The sequence below is a fragment of the Aquarana catesbeiana genome, linkage group LG10 (assembly GCF_042186555.1).
Source record: "Aquarana catesbeiana isolate 2022-GZ linkage group LG10, ASM4218655v1, whole genome shotgun sequence".
In the NCBI taxonomy this organism is placed as follows: domain Eukaryota; kingdom Metazoa; phylum Chordata; class Amphibia; order Anura; family Ranidae; genus Aquarana; species Aquarana catesbeiana.
Genome location: NC_133333.1, coordinates 134,627,968 through 134,644,623, shown reverse-complemented (window position 1 = coordinate 134,644,623; position 16,656 = coordinate 134,627,968).

Sequence of the window (16,656 nt, the reverse complement as noted above, 5' to 3'; positions counted from 1 at the left end):
TACAAATACCTCACCATTGATTTTAAATGTGAGTACCTGCTGTTTTTTGCCTAATAAACGTTGTTACCTTGTAAAACGGAGTTACACTATTGGGTTCCTTTATTCCTGTTTTTAAACATCCCCTGGACCATACCTGAGGGAATCCCACCCCAGGACGGTGAGGAACACGTAGGAGCCGCTAGGTGAAAAAAACTAAAGAACCAGTTTGGTCATATGCTGTTGCCCCATTCCTGTGAGGTAAGGGGCCACTGCTCACTGGAGTGTTTACACACGAAGCTGCATGGAATTTTGAATCACCAGGCACTTTAACTGCTACATGCGCATGCCAGCACCTTATGTCACAAGATTATATCTAAGACTATGGACGTTTTTCTTGTGTGATTCTCCCTCGTTTTTCATTTTTAATTTATTGGGACATGTAATTACCGTTTATTTTTGGAGTTATCATTTGCACATTATTTTTACATTTGTCTGCACGTCTGCACTTTATGGAAAACTTGTTGTTTCACATCATTTAGTTCAGATATCTAGGTTGCACAGTGTTGGCACTATGCACTTTGCTGATTTGTGATTGATGATTATGTAATTTCAGTATTTATTTCACTGTTTTTTTAGAACAGTCATATTTATGGTTAGTCACGGTGGTTATTTATTTATTAATTAGGCTGTTTATTTATTACCCACATCCACATATTTATTTTTATTTGTATTTTTTAGTTTGCACAGTGGGATATAGCACTTGTTTTTATACATCAGTGGCCCTCCAGGCCGGTTTCTTTACTTAATTTATTAATTAGAAGCTCATACAATAGGATTAGCGCGGCACCATCCATCTATACAACATTCATTTAGGCCAAGTGACACCTAATAGGTGCGTGCAGCTGTTCCACTTTTAGCCAACTCCATATCTGATAGCGCAGGAATATTCTTCTGTACAATTCACTCCAAATAGTGTGCTGCTAATGAGCAATTATCTAGATTTCACAACCCCCCCACCCCCCCCCCACCTAAACTCACTCCAAATAGTGTGCTGCTAATGAGCAATTATCTAGATTTCACAACCCCCCCACCCCCACCCTCGTTAAAATTTGCTTGAATGTTCTGTGGTGTTGATTTGTCTAAAGCAAATATATGTTGCAGTTTGCAAAATGCATGTGCACTCTACAAGTGCATTTGTTCCAGTGCTTTAGTAAATGAGCAGAAGCTCTGCTGATTTCCATCATCAAATCATATGCAAGCCTCAAAGTGTTTTCATTAATTGCCCTTGCCTGTGATTGTGTACTCCTTGCAACATGAATGACTTTTTACATTACCTCATTTACTGTAAGCTGGTTAGCAACTGCACCTGCAGAGTGCGACAACTGCAGTCTTGTAGCCTTTTTAGTCCCTAAATTCCTGCGTGTCCTAAAAGTAATTTTTTTTAGGGATTTCACAACCCCCTAAAATGTAATCAATGTTCCATCAGAGGGGGTGAGCAATCTGATAAGTGTGCCTTTCCATATTAGTTATTCCAGAAGAATTAAATTATTGAATGTTATACTGATGCTGGGGAATAATGTTTTTAATTGTCTAATTTTCTTGCAATGTTAGCTTCCAAATTAATTGATTTTGGTTTTCTTGTTTGATTCCCCAGTTTCCTTCAACGCCACAGGAATGGCAGACTGTGGCATCCCATTTTGCCAGCCGTTGGGACTTTCCCAATTGTGGAGGGGCTATAGATGGGAAACATGTCCACATTGTGCCACCACCCCATTCGGGGTCATATTATTTTAATTATAAGGGGTTCCACAGTATTGTTTTAATGGCAGTGGTGTCGGCACACTATGATTTTTTATATGTGGACGTGGGGAAGAATGGCCGGATGTCGGATGGAGGAGTATTTGCCCAGACGGAGTTCTGCCAGCGTCTCCAGAGTGGTGGCCTGGGATTGCCACCTGATGAGGATAACGTGGAAGGACTCCCCTTTGTCTTCATTGCCGATGAAGCCTTCGCTCTCAGCAAGCACCTCATGAGGCCATTCCCCCAAAGAACCCTCACCCCGGAGAGGAGGGTTTTTAATTACCGGCTGGCCAGAGCTAGAAGAGTGGTTGAGAATGCGTTTGGAATTCTGGCCAGCCGGTTCTGCCTGTTTCAAACAGCCATTAATTTGGCGGAATACAAACTTAATTTTATCATTTTATCGTGCTGCATTCTGCACAACTTTTTAAACAAGCATTCTACCAATTATATAGGCACAGTTGGGCCTGAGGCCGGACAAATAGAAGCCAACCTTACAGGCCTGGATACTGTCCGTACTGGCTTGGCCCCCCAAAGTGCCCGTCAAGTTAGACAGCAATATGTTAATTATTTTATGGGTAGGGGGGCCATTGCAATGGGCCAGGATAGATAATTTTTTACAATAAAAAAAATATTGCTGAAATCTGGCATTATATTTATTGCTTGCCTTTCTTTTGGGCTGTCTCCTAGGTTATGGTCGAGCAGTTGTAGTGCCAACTGTATTTGAATTTTAAAAATGTCTAAATAAGCTCCATTGCCACTGTAAACAACTTTTTTACAATTATAACCAAACTGATACTGAGCCTTGAAATAACAAACCACACATTTTTTAAAATCCTATAAGGAGATGTTTTTATTAATGGTTGTTATGCATTCAGTTCTGCATTTAGTATAAAATGTTCATAGACAAAAATATAATGATATCTTAATAATGTAGCAAAATATAATTATATTTAAATATTTCTACCTAATCCACAAAAAAATATTTTTGGCTTTTTGATTTTCGCAAACAGGCTTTTTTTTTTTTTTTGGAAAATCAAGTTTTGTTTTTTTTTTTTTTTTAAAAGCAAGTTTTTTTTTTTTTTTTTTTTTTTTTTTAATCCAGTTTTTTTAGTTTTTTTTTGGTTTTTGCAAATCAAGTTTTTTTTATTTGTTTTTGGTTTTTTAATCAAGTTTTTTATTTTTTTGGTTTTTTAAAATTATTTTTTTTATTTTTTTTTGGTTTTTTAAAATCAATTTTTTTATTTTTTTGGTTTTTTAAAATCAATTTTTTTATTTTTTTGGTTTTTTCAAATTAATTTTTTTATTTTTTTTTGGTTTTTTAAAATTATTTTTTTTATTTTTTTTTGGTTTTTTAAAATCAATTTTTTTATTTTTTTGGTTTTTTAAAATCAATTTTTTTATTTTTTTGGTTTTTTAAAATTAATTTTTTTATTTTTTTTTGGTTTTTTAAAATTAATTTTTTATTTTTTTTTGGTTTTTTAAAATTATTTTTTTTATTTTTTTTTGGTTTTTTAAAATCAATTTTTTTTTTTTTTTTTTTTTTGTTTTTTAGAAAATCAAGTTTTATTTTTTTGTGGATTTTTGAGGTATATACGAGAAACAGCCCTCCTTTTTGACATTAGGTTAAACAGCCATTTATGTTCTGCCAAAAAAAGAAAGAGAAGGCCCAGAATGGGGTCAGCAAAACAGGAAATGAAGGACATGATTGATGTTTTGGGGTTTAAAAAAGGGCATTTAGATTCGACCCAAAACATCAATCATGTCCTTCATTTCCTGCTGCATACGATCCAGCCGATTACGCATTTCATCAATGTCTTTATTCCAGGCCATTATTTGACCAATTAGCCGTTGGGCACTTTCAGAGGTGAAATAGTCACTTCTTGTTGTTGTACCTAAAGTGGAATGAAACCAAAAAATGTCTTTAGAAATATGCACACATACATAGTTTACCTTACCATAAATAAAGCTGTTGTCTCAGACACTGACCTGGTGGGGTGCCCATGTAGCCTAATTCCTCCACATCCTCGGGGGTGGCACTGTTGCTTGAATGAAGCACAACCAGATCCCCTAAAATAGAGTAGACAAATTACATTAAACAAAAGGCAGCCATGCATAGATTAACGTAAGCTGGTGTGTCAGACACTCACCTGGTGGGGTGCCCATGTCGCCCACCTCTCCTTCCTCCACATCCTCAATGGGACTTGGGCTGATTGCCCAATCATGTTTTGCTTGGGGTGGACTGTCTTCTTGTTGTTGGCTGAGTGATTTTTCCCCTATGTGAAACAAAAAATTATTAATCTAATTAGCACACAGATATTTTAGGACATAGTAATTTTCCAACATTTGTAGTGAAGTGGTTTGTGTAGAGTTCCTATTTTACCTCAATATTTAAAATTATAAAGACATATCGGATAGATAGATATCAATATCTCAAAATATAGTTAATAATCTTTTGATCTCTCTCTATATCTGGAACAAAATCTCTAAATATCTAACTAAATGTAAAGCAAAAAAATTAAGATAACTTCAAATATTCAAAAAGAATGTTTTACATTTCTATATCTATCTATCTACCTATCTCTATATTTCTCTCTCTCTCTATATTTCTCTCTCTCTCTCTCTCTCTCTCTCTATATCTATGGGGGTCATTTACTATAACTCCAGGAAGTACTAGGCACTATGGCAAATAATAGAGCCAATTTTAGCCAAATGGAAACAAAACGGCGAATTTGCGCATGAAAATCAGCGATATAAGTGGAGAACAAACGTTTGAAAATTCTAAATTGCCGCTAATTAGCGATTCCGCGTATATACAAATGCCAATTCTTATCAAGTTGTTATATAGCAGTGTACTGTAGCCATGATCCATGTATGTGAAAGAAACATTTTTATGTGAGATGTGCTCTACCTCGTGTGCATCTATTGATGTATGTTGCAATTAGTATTCCTATTTCTTTCCTTCTTTTGCTAACTAATGCAGTTATGAATGATTATTACATAGTAATGTCTGCTATTCTGTAAAGTTACATGTATTAAACATTTAGGTTACCTATTTGTTGTATGTTGTTTTTTATTTTTTAATTTAGGTGACTATAAAGCGGTAATTATTTATATTCATTCTTTAATCATACTACACTATTATGTAGGTCTCATACTTAGCACAATGGCTTAGTAGTCTGCTCAGATGTCTCCACAGCACTCACGGTACAAGTTCAAATACCAGCCAACCTACCATCCCCCAGCTGTGTTTATTTTTTCAGTGCACAAGCGAATTAAAATGAACAAACAAAAAAATGTAATCTGCCCATTAGTTAGTGTGTGGTGTTTGGAATTTCACACCATAATAGTATTGAATACTTACATATCATTGCATGCATTTGAAGAGTTAATATAATCAGCCAAATTTAAAGTGCATTGGCTAATTGGCATTCACCTATTTTCAGCATATGCTTCTTTGGCTAATTGGCTAATAGTCATTTGCTTTTTTTTCACCAATTCAATCTTTTAGTATTTCTCTGTGGGATTTGAACCCATGAGTTCTTCAAGGTAGAAGTGCTGACTGCTAGCCTATTGGGTGTAGCACAGTCATACATAGAAAATACATTCACTAGTGTTTGATGTTTCTTCTCCCCAAGCTGTCTCTCCTGCTGCCACCATCTTCCCCCGCTGATGTGTTCTTCAGCGCAGCCGGTTACCCACTAATAAAAAAAAAAGCTGCTCTTCTTGTGGCGGTCTTCTGTGGCCATCCGATAATGTCACCCGGAGAGTCCGCTCCATGGCTATGTAAGAGACGCCACACAGCGGGTGACAACACAGCAGAGGAAGACCACCATGGAAAAAGAGCAGCTTTTTTTTTATTAGCGGGTAACCAGCGGTGCGGAAGAAGACAGCAGATGGAGAACATGGCAGCGGCAGGAGAGAAGGCTCTGGGAGAATACAGCTCGGGGAGAAGATGGAGGAGGGAGAGACAGCGTCTGGAGAAGATGGCCAAGGGAAGAAGACAGCTCGGAGCTATTTTACAATAAAGGACTTGTCAAAAACCGGCTATTGATTTTTTTTACATTTCACTGCTTTTTTTGGTGAATGGGCAGGGGTAAAATGTACCCTATACCTATTCACATAGGGGGCAGGATCTGGGAGCCGACTTTTTAAAGGGGGCTTCCAGATTCTGATAAACCCCCTGCCTGCAGACCGACAACCACCGACCAGGGTTGTCGGGAAGAGGCCCTTGTCCCCATCAACATGGGGAAAAGGTGCTTTGGGGCATGTGGCCTGGTAAGGTTCAGAAGGGGAGGGTGCTCACTCGTCCCCCCCTATCCTGACCTCCAGGCTGCATGCTCGGATAAGGGTCTGGTATGGATTTTGGGGGGCCCCACATCAAATTTATTTTACAATTTGGTGTGGGGTTCCCCTTAAAGTCCATACCGAAGGGCCTGGTATGTACTGGGGGGACCCTACGACATTTTTTTCCTTGAATTTTGGAATTCCATACCATAATATTATTGAATAAGTACATACCATTGCATGCATTTGAAGAGTTAAAATATGGAATAAAGCAAGCTGATGTGCTTTGGCTAATTATGCTTCTGAGTACAATGCACACTTCTAGGAGGTAATGCTGTCAGTGGGATTTGAATTCATGGCTTGAACTTTTGGGGGCAGCAGGGTATACCGCTATGCTACAGAGCTGAGCACTTACCTACAGAGAAAATACATTTACTAATGTTTGATTCAATACAATAATGTTTTGCATTTCAGGCATTAATATTATAGTAACAACCATGCTCATGCCGATGTGCCGATGTGGCATTGGCTAATAGGCGTTCGCCTCTTTTCAGCATACGCTGCTGAGTACAATGCAAGCTTTCAGTAGGTGATACCATCTGTGTGATTTTCAGCCATTTGAGCACAATTATATTGAGAACATATGTTTACTAGTGTTTGATGGTGGGACTACTTTATATTCTAGGTATAAAATAGTACTCAGCACAATGACTTAGACACCTTTCACACTTGTGCAACCTGAAAGTTGCGAGATTTTAATGCGACTTTAAGCAATGCCTGTGTAATCTTGAGGTCTATGGACGCAGGAGTCGCAGGGAAAGACACGCAACTTTCCCACGATTTTGCATCAGTAATTTTGCCGCAATTCCAGGGAATGCCTGTGTAAACTTGAGGTCTATGGACCTCAACTCGCATCAAAGTCAGACCAAAGTAGTACAGGGACTACGTTGAAGTCAGTGTTACTTGAAGTCGCACAGATATGAATGGTACACATTGAAAATCATGGGGTATGACTTGTCATACGACTCTGATGTCCAAAGTTGCACAAGTGTGACTCAGCCCGACTTTGTCAGCGATTTCAGAGACATCAGTGCACTTTCCTACACAGATGTCTAGTGAAATCACATAGGTCCCAACTGTTCTCCTTTAAGAAGGTGTCCTATGCCTACCTACTTTTGCTAATAGGTGTCCCTTATACCCATCTCAAAAAGTTGGGAGGTAAGAAATCGCCCCCTGAAGTCGCCCAAAGTAGTGCAGGAACTACTTTTGGGAATTGTTGTGGCGTCGCACCAATTTGGACAGTTCCATTGCCATCAATAGGCGCCGATTTGGCCTACAATTTGACATGTCAATTCAGACCTATGTGAACATGGGTGAAGTTGCATAGATATTAGAGCTGCACGGTTCTGGCCAAAATGAGAATCACAATTTTTTTGCTTAGAATAAAAAGATCACGATTCTCGTGACATAAAATCTTTCACATTATCCCACAAGAAATTGGGCTAACTTTTCTTTTTTTTTTTAAATCATTAAAGTAATTTTTTCCAAAAAAAATTGCATTTGAAAGGCGCAAATACAGTGTGACATAAAATATTGTAACAACCACCATTTTATTCTCTTGGGTCTCTACTAAAAATATATATATAATGTTGGGGGGTTTTAAGTAATTTTCTAGCAAAAAATAAATGATTTTAACCTGAAACCAACAAATGTCAGAAAAATGTTTAGTGTTTAAGTGGTTAAACTTTCCTCACTTACACAGAATTCTATTTAATTGACAAATTGTTACAAGGTTTCTAGTCAAGTTCACTGATAAAGAATGTTCTAATTCTTGGCAGACTTCCTGGTTTTTCGGCTGTGGCTTCAGAAGAGCAGAGAGAGTTCTTTGCAATAGCAAGAATCGTGAAACGCTTTTTTCAAGATCGTAAAGGGGAAAAAAATTACGATGACGATTAATCGTGCAGCTCTAATAAATATTAATGGAAATCAAGGGGGACAACTTTTCATGTGACTCTGAGGTCCAAAGCTCCATGAAAAGTCACCCAAGTGTGAAAGTAACCTAATGCGATTAATTGATAACACCTTTGAATAAGGCCCCATTTGCACTTGTGCGACCTTAAAATTGTACAGCTTTGTCATGACTTGAAGCAATGTCTGTGTAATCTTGTGGTGTATGGACCTCAAATTGCATCAGTCAAACCAAGGTAGTGCAGGGATGAATTTGCTACACCTTCAGGATGCACAAGTGACAATAGGGCCAAATTCAAAGGTGTTATCCTTGAATCTCATTCACACTGCTGCGACCTGAAAGTCACACTATTTTGCTGCCACTTTGCCGCTGCAACTTGGCCCCAACTTCTAGGAATACCTGTGTAATATTGTACCCGATATACCTCAAGTCACACCAAAGTAGTACAGGGACTACTTTGAAGTTGGTGCGACTTAAAGTAGCACAGATATGAATGGTTGTCATTGAGAATCATGGGGTACAACTTGCCATGCAACTCAGAGGTCCAAATTTGCTGGAAAATTCGCCCAGCTGTGAAACAAGTCATATATACTTGCATAGTCCTTACTGATTTACATCAGCAGAACAAATGCAGGAAGTGATGTGTGCACATGGGACGGAAGCAAATGTGTGGTGATGCCAAACAAATCAATGAACCCCACCCACACCAAATCTAACTATGACATCCACCCCTGCATTGATTAAGTACAAGTACATATCCTACACTTACCCGGCCAATGAGCAGCGCCTCCTCTCTGCTAAAGAGACCTCGCCATGTCCACCTAGATTGAGATCCTGACCAGCACAAGAACTTCCGGGTGCATACAATGACTAATTTCCAGGTCAGAAGGTGAAACCACACTTTTGATTGCAGCTGCGAATATTTGATCTCAACCATGATTAGTATTTTTTTATTTTCAGATATGCAAATCTGTATTTCTACATATATTTGAAAGGAAAACTTAAGGGAGTTCGCTAAGAAATGGTGTCCCTGGGTTAGCAGCAGGTGAATTACAAAGGCAAAAGGCCCAGTTTGAGCCCTGGTTCACACTGACAGCAGGAGGAAAGCGTTCAGCTGAACGCCCACAATTTCATTCCTGCATGTCAGTCCCGACTGTGGGGGCAACATCAGAGACATCGTTGCAGGTTTCTGCACCAATATCAATACAAATCGCACTAATTAGAACAGTGCAATTGCCACAGATTTGACATGTCAAATCACACCAATGTGAACCAGAGCTGACACATTCAAACACTGACTATCCACAAGCTGAATTCATTACCTGCAATTCTCCACAGCTGTTAATGATAAAGGTGGAATCTTTATATATAACTTGCAGTTGTGCAGAAGCCTAGGTTTACATTGGAGCGATTGGTCATGCGATTTGAGAGATCAAATCGCGTGACTATTGGCAATGGCACTGTTCCAATTGATGCAACATTTTTTTTGTGGCACCGCATCAATTTGCTAAAGTAGTTCCTGCACTACTTTTGCCAATTTCAGGTGCGACTTCAATAGACATTTGTGTATGAAGCCACCTGAAATCACACTGACCTTGCCACTTTGAAATCATGCTACTTCAAGTGAAGTAGCACAATTTCAAAGTAGCATGTGAACCAGGGCAAAGAGATTAGTTTTTTGGTGCACAAATACATATTGAAATAAAATATAAAAGAGATATTGCACTTTCCCCAAACCACCACCCACAAAAACTAAAGAAAGAAAAGTAGAAGGAAAAAAAAAAAAAAACCCACACACAACAAGAGCTCAATGTACTTTTATTTTACCAGCAGAAAAAAAATAAATTTACATTTACTAGCTTCAAAAAAATTTGGACAGGATATATGGTACTACATTTAGCAACGGCATTTTAAGGGCCCTGCTCATAGGAGCTTACAATCTAAAATTAGACAAAACCTTAGAGTGGACACAGCTTTAATTTCAGTGTATAACGGGCAACACATCACATTATTATCTGAAAGATTATAGAAACATACCTAACAGTCATTCTTACAAAGCATTCCCACATAATATTACAAAAGACTTATTCAAAACACCCACCACCAGCCCACAATCCACACATACATACATTGGTGACCATGTTCTACTGGAAGCTGCATTTCGGTGTACACAATTAAACGAGATCAAAAATAGTAGGTCAGCAGATGCTTCCAAACGATGTTTACATGATCAGACAGGAACAATACACACACAACATTGACAGCATGGCCACATAAACCCACTTTTGATTGAAAAAATGCACAAGAATTTCATCAAATCTCCCAATATCATTCCTTCTCCATCACAACAAAAAACCTGACCTTCTCAGGCCAAACGAACCCCCCTACTGCAGGCCTTTATATAAGAGAGGTTGTATTGTTAGCACACTGACACACCCAATAGAAGTACACGCCCACCAGTATCTTTCAATCTGTCTCTTCATGTATGTCTAAAGTGATTGCACCTGATGAGCAGGAACACATAATAGGATTTGCAACTGTGTTAGCCTTGGCTATGTGCATCAAATCTCCAAATACAGGACAAAGATCAAAGTCCATTTGCATCCACATAAACAAAGCAACAGTTTTCTAAGCATATGTACCTGTGTAGTGTAAACCCTAAAATTTGAAATGTCCAAGTCCCTGGGCATGATTAGTGCTAATAAACATTAACATCAGTCCCTGGCTGCAATGAGCTTCCAATATAAAGTCCAAAATTAACTTTCTTACATTAGAACCTATTTCGACAAGAGACAAATAAGATGCCAGCATGTCTTTAGATTGTGGTGAGAAACCCACACAGGGAGAACATATAAACTTCAACACAAGCATTAGCATGTTGGTGGAAGTGAACCAACATCCCAGGTGCTGCTAGACAGAACTGCTACCCACTTAGCCACCAGGGCAGACCCACACATGTTCTCTGCATCTCTGTGGTGTGAACTAGCCCTAAGTCCATAGCCATGCTCAGTGTCACAAGCAATATACAGTATATTGGCGTAAGTATTGGGATGCCTGCCTTTAAACACACATGAACTGTAATGGCATCCCAGAATTAGTATTGGGTTCAAAACTCATTTGGCCCACCCTTTGCAGCTATAACAGCTTCAACTCTTCTTGTCCACAAGGTTTAGGAGTGTGTCTATGGGAATGTTTGACCATTCTTCCAAGTGCATTTGTGAGGTCAGGCACTGAAGTTGGACAAGAAGGCCTGACCTACAGTCTCCTCTCTAATTTATCCCCAAGGTGTTCTGTTGTGTTGATGTCAGGACTCTGTGCAGGCCAGTCAAGTTCCTCCACCCCAAAATCACTCATCCATGTCTTTATGGACCTTGCTTTGTGCACTGGTCCAAATGATTTGGTGGAGGGGGATTATGGTGCGGGGTTGTTTTTCAGGGGTTGGGCTTGGCCTCTTATGCTGGCCATACACTATACGAAAAATCGGCCGAAAAATCGTTCGTATGGACACTTCGTTCGTTTTTCGGCAAGTTAGTGGGTACAAATCGATAATCGTTTGTGACGTTTTTGTGGAAAAAAAACGAACGGCATGTTTGGAAAATTTCTGCCGAACGTACGATAAATTGCAAGGTTAATGTGTTTCCCGTCCGAACTGCCTGCACTAGGTATATGTAAAAAAACGAACACAAAATTATTTATTCATGTCCACTGAACAGATTATCGGTCATTATATGATGGCACGATCGTTTGTGGTCACGGTCGAACGTTCGTTTTTCGAAAATGGGTTCGGCCGATTTTCTGTATAGTGTATGGCCAGCATTAGTTTCAGATAAGGGAACTCTTAAGGCGTCAGCATACGAAGACAATTTGGACAATTTCATGCTCCCAACTTTGTGGGGACAGTTTGGGGAAAGCCCCTTCCTGTTCCAACATGACTGCACACCAGTACACAAAGCAAGGTCCATAAAGACATGGATGAGCAAGTTTGGGGTGGAGAAACTTGACTGGCCTGCACAGAGTCCTGGCCTCAACCCGATAGAACACCCTTTGGCTGAATTAGAGTAGAGACTGCAAGCCAGGCCTTCTCATCCAACATCAGTGCCTGGCCTCACAAATGCACTTCTGGAAGAATGATCAAACATTCCCATAGGCAGACTAAACCTTGTGGACAGCCTTCCCAGAAGCTGTTCTAGCTGCAAAGGGTGGGCCAAATCAAATTTGAACCCTACGGACTAAGACTGGGCTGCCATTAAAGTTCATGTGTGTGTAAAGGCAGGCGTCCCAATACTTTTGGCTATATAGTGTATCTGGAAAAGACTTACAATGGTGGTGGAACCCTCCTACACATAACTACTACAATTAGACATAGTTATAGGACCTGGGAAATGAGACAACTTCTCTACATGAAGTAACATGGTTGGGATTTGAACCCAGACCCTCAGAGATACTAAGCAGAAGTTCTAACCTCTAAGCCACAGAGCTGCCACGTGTGAGACCCTCCTACACATAACTACACATAAATACACATAAAAACACATAAGTACTGCATTTCTATGGACATACAGGTGATGGAATTACATTACTCAAGAGTTATTCTTCTTGATTTATTCTGTGATATTTGGTGTTTTTTTGTGGGTGAGAGTAGAATATTACCCTCAAATTTTTGGGAATTACATTTTGATTTCTGATGTTTGTACACATATCACATTTTTGGGCTCAAATTATGAATATTTGCAAATAATACAAAGCACAAAAAAATGTGATTCATTTTAAATTTTCATCAGCAATGGTATTGTTTGTGGATTATAAAGACACCTGTGTGAGTTTGGGGTAAAGATTGTTGTGAGATGAAGAATAACAAGTGAAAGTGACAGAGAAAAATATATTTTACCAAAACATCAAAACATTCCACATTGTAGCATTCTTAAAATCAAAATATTTTAAGTAGAAGCAACAATGTTGCAAAGGAAAATTTATTTCACAGAAAGATACATTTCATCTCAACATTAAAAGGTTTTTTTGTGAAAGTTAGAATTGTTCCATTAGAACCAATGACTGAAACTTAATTTGGATTAAATTAGAGCAGATTTTAACTCCCAAAAAATGTTCTCTAATTAGCTCTCATTTTGGTATTTACTATAGCTCCGGGTAAAAAAGACACTTGAGTTAAAATGAGAGTTATTTTCAGGTCTGAGCATGCTCAGTTGTGTTGGCACCTAGTTGTCCAAAACGGGGAATTTTTCACTTTTCAGACTTTTAAAGATATTTCAGTGTAGAAATCACTTTTTCACACAGTTTAAAAGCAGATAATCTTTAAATAATATACCGCATATTTCAGTACCATTTAGGCAATTATATCATGCTCTAAAAATTATTTCCATGTGCAATTCTCTAGGTTTTAGCAGAGTAAGGGTTTGGGCTCTATTTAGTTTCAGGGAGCTATAGTAAATTCGATTTTGGGAGAATTTTCTCACCAGCGCTATAGTGAATAACGTTTTAGCGCGAATTAGCGCTATTAGCGCTAATTCGCGCTAAATTGCCGCGAATTAGCGCTAAATTGCCGCGAATTAGCGCTAATTCGCGGCAATTTGCGCGAATTAGCGCCATAGCGCTATAGTAAATGACCCCCTATATCTATATATATATATATAGATATATATCTATATATATATATATAGATATATATCTATATATATCTATATATATATCTATATATATCTATATATATCTATATCTATATCTAGATATATATATCTATATATAGATATATATATCTAGATATAGATCTAGATATATATATATCTATATATAGATATATATATCTATATATAGATATAGATATATCTATATATATAGATATATCTAGATAGATATATCTATATCTATCTAGATATATCTATATATATATATATATATATCTAGATAGATATAGATATATATAAATATAGATAGATATAGATATATCTATCTATATATATATATATATATATAGATAGATATATCTATATCTATATATAGATATATCTATATCTATATATAGATATAGATATATCTATATATAGATATAGATATATATAGATATATATAGATATATCTATATCTATATATAGATATATCTATATCTATATATAGATATAGATATATCTAGATAGATATATCTATATCTATCTAGATATATCTATATATATATATAGATATATCTAGATAGATATAGATATATATAAATATAGATAGATATAGATATATATATATATATATATATATATATATATATATATATATATATATGGATATGTAACGAGGTTTATTAAAAGATCGTTTAAAACGATGACCAAAAAATCGTATAGGAAGGAAAAGCACATGGAGCAGTATACAAGGTAATAAACACAAGAGAAAAACACGACAAGTACTTACTTTTTTTAAGAACTTTCCGGATACGTCGGTATTGATCCGGCTCCCTGAGTTTCAGGTCAGACCATCTTTTTCTCAATTGATCTTTGGAGCGCTGGACCCCAAAAGATGCCTGCAAAGTCTCCACGACCTTCGCCATTATTTTGGCCTTGCGCAAATTTGGCCGTGCGTACGGCCCATAATTGCCATCATAGTCGTCTTTGTGAAGAATGGCCACCATCTCCACCATCTCTTTAAAACTCATATTAGAGGCCTTAAATCTAGGCCTCATAGATTTCGTTGACGTTCCAGCCTCCGGGCTGTCTCCACTACCTGAGGTCGTCAACATTTCAGGTGTCTCCGCCATTCTTTAACTCCACTACGCGCCGTAACAAAAAATGGGCGGAGAACATGAGTTAAAATCGAACGTTAGGGGCGGGCGACGCAGGCGGAGTTTCACACATGCGTAGTGTATAAAGAGGGGCCTTGCGCACGTGTCGTACGTACGTTCTGTGCGTCGAATTAGGGGGCGGAGAACATGAGTTAATTTCGAACGTCAGGGGCGGGCGACGCAGGCGGAGTTTCACACATGCGTAGTGTATAAAGAGCCTTGCGCACGTGTCGTACGTACGTTCTGTGGTAGGTGATAGTGGACCAGGACGTTACAAAACGAAGGTAATTTTAGATATATATTTTTTGGGTTTTATGGTCATGACTTTGTAGCAAGCGGCCTATATGGCTTGATAGATTGATGAGGCCTACATAGGGAGAAGATGATGAGGGGTTAGCAGAAACCTATAATAAAAGTGTTTTTTGTCTTGTGACTTCATCTTTTCCAGAGATATAATGAATCCCCTATTTAAGGATCCAGAGTTCCTTACAGCTTTTATTTCGAAATATCGAGAGATGAGGAATTTGTGGGAGGTGAAACACCCTCAGTATTATGCAAAGCATGTGAGGAAGTCAACGCTGGAGAGACTTCTGGCCTTTGTCCAGGCGACCATCCCGGAAGCAACAATGGAGACATTGCTCAAGAAAATTGGGGTCTTGAGGAACATGTATAAGAGGGAGCATAAGAAGATCCAGGAATCAAGGAGATCAGGAGCATCAGCAGATGATGTTTATGTACCCAGGCTGTGGTACTACAATCAACTCCGTTTTCTGGATGACCAGAATGAAGCCAGGCCATCACTTTCAACCCTTCCCTCCACCCTTCCCTCCACCCTTCCCTCCACCCCAGCAGAGGCTGATGAGGAGCAAGCTGGGTCTTCCATCCTGGATGAACCAGATATGACCATCTGGAGTCAGGTAAATTATTTTAACAAATATTTACTGTACTAATATTAATGATGTTAACTGGATGTTATAATTGTCTAAAATAATTTTGCACTCAAAATTGTGTATACATATCAATTGACAGTAGTGGCTAAATATGTTTGGCACCTGCTTGAAATAATTAGGGTGTCTGATTAGACTCTTTTATTAAAGAGATGTATTCACATTGAATTTGCTATTCATGAGAAGCAAACTGTGTGTCATTGATGAACCCAAAAAAATATACTCAAACTATTGTCCTTTTTTTATACACAGGATGAGTCCATCCAGGAGGAATGTGGGGAAAGTGGCAGGCAGAAGGAGACCGGGCCCATGGACAGCCTGGAGGAGGCCGGATTCACCATCATCCTGGAGGAGGCTGGGCCCAGTGTCAGGCAGGAGGTGGCTGCTCCCAGTGAGGTGGCTGCTCCCAGTGAGGTGGCTGGGCCAAGTGAGGTGGCTGGGCCAAGTGAGGTGGCTGGGCCCAGTAGGAGCCTGACCGAATCCCAAGTGCCTCCCCTCCACCTTCCCAAAAAAAGGGCCAGGAAGGAGATGGTCACACAGGACGCATCCCTGCGCCTCATGCAAGAGGCCACCCATTTTTTAAGGAGCCCCCCCGAAGCGGAAGAATCCTATGGCTGCTACTTAGCCAACAGGCTTCTTCAGATGGATTGGGAGCAGCGCCTCATTTGTGAGCGCCTATTTGGGGAAACAATCCATAAGGGGCTGCAGGGCACGCTAACACAAAACACCCAACTACATGAGGCAGCCCCCCCTCCTCCTCCTCCTCCTCCTCCTGCCACAACTGAAACACCAGAGCCACAGCCTCAAAAGAAGGCTACAGGGAAGGCTGCAGGGCAGCGTGGAGGAAAGGCTGCAGGGAAGAGAAGAAAGTGATGACCTGGGTTCAGTCTGGTCTGACA